The sequence below is a fragment of the Myripristis murdjan genome, chromosome 9 (genome assembly GCF_902150065.1).
Source record: "Myripristis murdjan chromosome 9, fMyrMur1.1, whole genome shotgun sequence".
NCBI lineage: Eukaryota > Metazoa > Chordata > Actinopteri > Holocentriformes > Holocentridae > Myripristis > Myripristis murdjan.
In genome coordinates this window covers 8,410,807-8,416,708 of record NC_043988.1, presented here as the reverse complement: position 1 = coordinate 8,416,708, position 5,902 = coordinate 8,410,807, and the positions used below count along the sequence as shown (strand labels likewise).

Below are 5,902 nucleotides of genomic sequence, written 5' to 3'. Positions count from 1 at the left end.
TTCTCCTCCTCAGTCTGACTCTTAGGAGTCAGATGCAACAGAGTTTTCTTGTTGATCCCACTTGCCTGGATAACAGCCAGTCCCATTTAGCGTTGTGTTTGTATTGTGGATTCTTATTGGCTGGCGGGCCTCTCGGCATGTAAATCTCAGCTGTGACGTCACCACTGTGCCAGTGCCGGTGACTGTGGCCGTGCTGGGCTGCATGGAGCAAAGCCTCATATCAAAGCAATGAGATATGATGATGTAGTTATCAGTGGTGTGCTGGACTAGGTGGCAGAGGGTGGCTCCTGCCAGGGGTCCAGGCTTCAGTGGGGCAGAATTGCTATCTTGTTGGTTTCCTGTCTCTCACATGAGAGTGTCCAGTTATTTTTCATTTTGTTGTGGCCCAGCTGATTTGCACTGTGAATTTGCTGCACTAAACCTTTGCTGTGAAGAAAAAAAGGGGAAAATAATAATAATAAAAAAAAAACTTTTAGGGCTATTCCTTTTGCCTTCACTGCTCCACCAGCCCCACAGCATGATTACAGAAAGCAGTCAAAATGGCAAGTAATCTCAGATGGGCAGAGGTCAAGGTCAGGGTTCTTACTTTACATAAAATGTTTATTTGCATTCAATATTCAGTCTGCACTGGAGATACACTCTGATGTTCTATTTCCCACAGGCTTTTCCCTCCAATTATTTGATAAAGCTACCCGTGACAGTGTATCATTGTAAATGAAGAATTGTGGAGCTCCAGAGATGCCCTGGCCTATAAATCATATTCACCAAATGTAAAAAAAAAAAAAAAAAAAAAAAAAAAAAATCACATCATCCTCATTCTACAATTTTTTTTTTTTTCCATTTTTTTCCTCCAGTGGCTGGAACATGTGATTCACTCATCAGATGGTTCTAACTGGGTCTGGACAATGTGCCTGTAAGTTTTTTGTTTTGTTCTTTTCTTTTGTTTTCTTTTTTGACGTCTGGATGTAGCTAGAAAAAAAGTCACTTCCCTTTTTTGATCTGTTTGTAGTATTAGTAGTAGGTTTGAAGTATTATTAACTGCAGATATAACATATTATTCAACGTGTTATATTGTTTTCAGATGGATCAAATACATACTACAAAATATTCAAAAGTAATTTAAATACATATTTCAAATACTTTTGGAAATTTTGGTTTTCTGTAAATGTGTTTTTCTGTGAACGTAGTCATGTTTGATACATACAGTTCCCAAATGCTTTGTTTTACACTGGTTGCTTTAGTAAACCAGTGAAATGTTGATAGCATCTTAAAAAGCTAATAAAAATACCTCTGCTTCCAATTTCTAAACTGAATGTGAATGCAACTGGATTGTTAACTTTAGAGATTACGAACTATTGCATGGATCGGATGAGGACTTGAAAGTGGCCTCAGTCCTGATAAAAAGGGGCCACTGCAGCCTGCTCCTCATCCAGTTTTTTTCAGCTGATGTGCCCAGGCCTAATCGCTGCCATACACCCCCTCTGGCACAGGGCTGGGCAGTCAAAAGCTCTGTGATACAGGCTGTACCAAGGCATCACTAGAATAGTATAGCAAAATAATGTAAAAATCAGTTGTACATGTATATAACACGCAGACTCTGTTCAATCCAAGGTGGAAGTCAAATTCTCTCCACTTTGCTTTAATAGAAGCAGCAGCAGTGGTTTGTACGTACTGAGAAGGAGATGGAGCTTTTTGACCGAATGCAGTGAGCGGTGAATTGGCCACACAAGGACGTATGTAATTTCAGAAATATTCCTTGGTAGATGGAAGCATGATTGCCCAGCTTTTTAAAGTTGTTCTTTGAACTTCATATCTGAGTCAAAGATCACTCAGACATGCTTTGCTTTGATATTAATGAAAACAGGACCGAGAGAGTCACAGAGTAGCATGGAGATTATTAGTTGGGCCAAATGTCAGCACCAATATTTGGCTTTGCAGGGAGATGCAGCTGAGTGTTGTGAGCATAACCGAGGGAAGAGGTGGCAGGGCTGACCCAGTGTTTTTTCTCCCCGCTGGCAGCTGGGGCCATCCGCTCAGCACTTTGCTCCAAAGCACTGTGCTCTTGAAAGCTACTGGGCCGATTGTCATGTCATCTAATGAACACACACACACATTCATGCTCCCCTAAGGATGAACCGTGTCAGAGCCCTTGACTGTCTCTCTCTATTGCCACCATCAGGCGAAATTTTGGCTCATACACAATATCTCCGAATCTGTTGGGTATACTACCTCAACATCTGGTGAGAAAGTTCACGCTCCTCAGAGGATGAACCCTGTCAAATAACTGAAGATGTGTTGTGTTTTTTTTACTAGGAAACAGGATCCCTTCATTTTAACATCTTAAAATGTTCTTAATTGGATAATGAAAAAATCAAGTCTTTGGCAATGAAGAAATATTTAACCAGTGCTAGAAGGCTTTAAAATAGTATTATTCCTAAATTATCCTTGTAAGATAACAAGGTTCATTCAAGAATAAGGACGTATTTTTTATTTTTTATTTTTTTCACCTTGTCTGTAATTTTTGTGACACATCAGAGCCGTAACAGTGGGAGACTCCACAGTAAAACATTCAGATTCAACTTCAGGTTCACCCCGGCTCTCTCAAACCCACCGGGATAATTAAATAATCAGAGCCTGACCAGCCTCAGGTCGAGAGGTACAAACTCTGGTGGTCAGACATTCACATTTTCCCGCATAACCACTTTGAATGACTTTCAACTTTTGCTGTGTATTTTGAGCACAAAATGAAAAACAAAAAAAATTAAACAGAAGGAATTGGGGCCGAATGCTCCTAACTCATGCAGTTAATTTTACTCATCAGATTATTTGTCGTCATCATCATCATCACAATGTTTATTTACACAGCACTTTATAAAAACCTGCTGTGCTTCACAACAAAGTGGAATGGAAATAAAAGATTTGCAGTCGGGATATGGGATGATTTTTTGTATTTCTTTAAGAGCACTTCAGATTTTGACAACATGATTTGGCAGAAGAAATGACAGTAATAACTTACAGATGTGAAATTTGTCATAAGTAAAATGAGGGCTGGAGCGAGCGAGGATGTCTCATTTTGTTGAATGCCTGTTGCATCGCCTCCTCTCTCCTTGACTTTCCTCCTCGCCTCCTCAGCACGTCTCCCGTGGGCAGGGCTAAGGCGCAAGGAGAGGAATCAAGGATGTACAACTGAGAAATGAGAAAATCCATCTGTTGTACAGGAAGTACAGGTCATTTCAGGTCACTTCACAGGGGCTTTAAAGGGGAAAAAATTAAATCTAGGGTGCTCCGGTGGCTCTATATATATGTAATACAATCGTACAGGGTTAAAAAAGATATTAAAAAAAAGGCACTGAATTCTTTCATCCACACAAAGCACATAACCCCTTCTTGGCCACTGTCTGATTATTTTCCTTCATCGTGTGCTCCTGAAGACATATTCATGTAACGCAGTCATTTCATTGATGAACACATTACAGCCTCTGTTCATTTCATGGCACAAAGGCTTTCACCCAAGCCTGCCTATTTCTACAGAGAATACTGGAATGAAAGCAATTTTCTGTTTTTTATGACTCTCTTGATTTTGATTTTGTGATGTGCACTTTGATACATGGTCACACATGTGACAAAAAAAAGACAAAAAAAAAAAAAAAAAAGAACCCAGAGTTTACAAGTCTCCAAGTGATTTTACTTTCAAATCTGTTGAACAACCTGCTGTATGGCTTTAGCTTGTAATTTCTGGGCACATTTACCTAAGCTACCGTCCACTGCAGCCACGGGAGATAATTGTGGCTGATTGATGGTCTCTCCTCCAACACAGGTGTACACTGCGGACTTGAATGATTTAAGTCGTTCTGTGGTTTTGATTTTGCCTGTTGACGGCTAGCATTATGCTTTTTGTACTGCCCAGGAATGTGAAGAGGTCAGTTGGATGATGGTAACAACTGACCAATCACTTAAGGACGTGCCTTTGGTGCATCATTAAAATGACAGATTTTGGAGTGGACAAAAAGGTGAACGAAAATAATGATGTACATGTTCTAGTGGTCCCTCCCACGCTGCACGTCCCATGTGAGAGTGAAGACATGGGCCAGAAAATACACAACCACTCATCATGCCAACCAAACACCACAGTGGCTTACTTCACTCACAAACACACCTTCAACGTGACAATGCCATGAGTCACATGATCTTTGGTGTGTATGGGGAGTTCTGATTGTCCTCACAAAAAAGGTCTGCACAGTCAAAACACCCAGCAACATTATTATTATATTGTTTTCAGTGCCTCCCTCCTCTGGAACATTATTCCTAATTAGTGAAATTGTGATTTGGCAGCCAATTAATTATTTATTTTCCATTCTCTCAGGCAGTTTACAAAATGGTTTTCCATTTAAAGTAAGGTGTCATCAGGCAACACCAGACAATACCTAATGCCAAGGATTATGAGTCAGTATGACTGTTTACTTTCGAGCTTCAATCAAATTGTGCTCTAAGCTACAATTATGAGGACTAGGTCTGTCAGTCTGATTTCTACACGTATGACTCTTGCCACCAAGCATTGGTAATGATTAGGTTCAGCTCTGCTGTCACAAAAATAGCAAATTGACAAGATACAGTGTTGTATGATGAATGGAACATAGGGCACATTCCAGGAAAAAAAAAAAAAAAAAAAAAATCACTCATGCTTTCCTTCACCATCTCCTCTTTTAATCTGAATCAGACACTGATGCTGGTGCTGCCATGTTGCTTGTTGTGCCAATAGCAAGGGAGAGGAGAGCAGCAGCTCCTCCTCAAGCATCTTTCCAGGAACTTACTGTGTATATAGGTGTAAGGGATTCCAGTAATTCCAATATTTCATTAAAGTAAACTTTGTTGGAAGAAGTTTTATTTGCCTCTGTAGGCTGAGGTAGATTCAAGGTAAAACTAGATGATAAGGTGACCGCCCCCCTTGACATGGCATGGAGGGAGGGGTGTGTATACCAGAAACACTCCCCACAGGTCTTCTCACTGCCTAACGGACAAAATCAAAACCAGATAAAACAGAGCAGAAAGATTCAGTTAGCAGAGGTTCAGGTTTAAAAGACATTCCAGAGTACAATTACAGTCATACAAGTCAGACTTTGACGCCGCAATATAAAACACAGGGCAGCTTGTAACAAGCTAAAATTACAACTCAAAAGCCCTAAACAAATTGGCCAGACAGCATGGATGAATGAGCTTAGGCAAAACAGTCTGGCATTAAACTTGCAGAGTTTGTTGGTTACCTTACCTGTATTGTGGCACAAACAGGGGAGAAGAGGAAAACTGAAACTTGTAAGCACTAATGTAATGAAACAAACAAAGAGCAGGTGTACCTGCAGCCTACCTCTTCAGCATGGAGCTACAGCGCATTCATCAGTCTGGTTCAAATCAGGACTCGGCTGCACCACAACTCACAGCTCAGAGCCCTGTGCAGGTCAGGGAGACTCTCCCCAAATCTTCTTATCCTGCACAAACAGGTCCGTGCTTTCCACAGCCACCCGGCGCACTAATTGGCCACACCTGTACTTATCAAGGCAGGGAGCTCTCTCTAACCCTGGCTACAAGGACCAGTGCCCCAAGGCCTCACAACAGTATAATGAATACTAGTGCATAATAGATAATGCTCTCTGCAATACACCAACCTGGTCAGAATGATTACACAGCTCTCAGTTCTGTGTAGTCTGTCGATTTGCCCTCATGGATATCTACAGACAGTCGTGTGGGTTGTTAGTCATGTTAGCTCACACTCACAGAGGCCGTCATAAAATCTAATGAAAAACGTACACTTGCATGTGCACAGCTTCAACACTAATGCACATGGTGATACTTGCGAGCTTCCAATGGCAGCAGTAGGAAATAAACTGTACTTTCACCTTAAAAAAAA

The 5,902-nt window shown here is 41.0% G+C and overlaps 1 long non-coding RNA gene across 1 annotated transcript; it reads right to left on the bottom strand.

Annotated features, from left to right (window-relative positions):
• Positions 1 to 2,908: 2,908 nt before the first annotated feature.
• On the bottom strand, positions 2,909 to 5,545 carry LOC115365578 (uncharacterized). Its single transcript, XR_003928770.1, has 3 exons — positions 5,363 to 5,545; positions 4,812 to 5,008; positions 2,909 to 3,152 (listed from the first exon to the last, which is right to left on the bottom strand). It is a non-coding gene; the product is annotated as an uncharacterized LOC115365578 (long non-coding RNA).
• Positions 5,546 to 5,902: the final 357 nt, after the last annotated feature.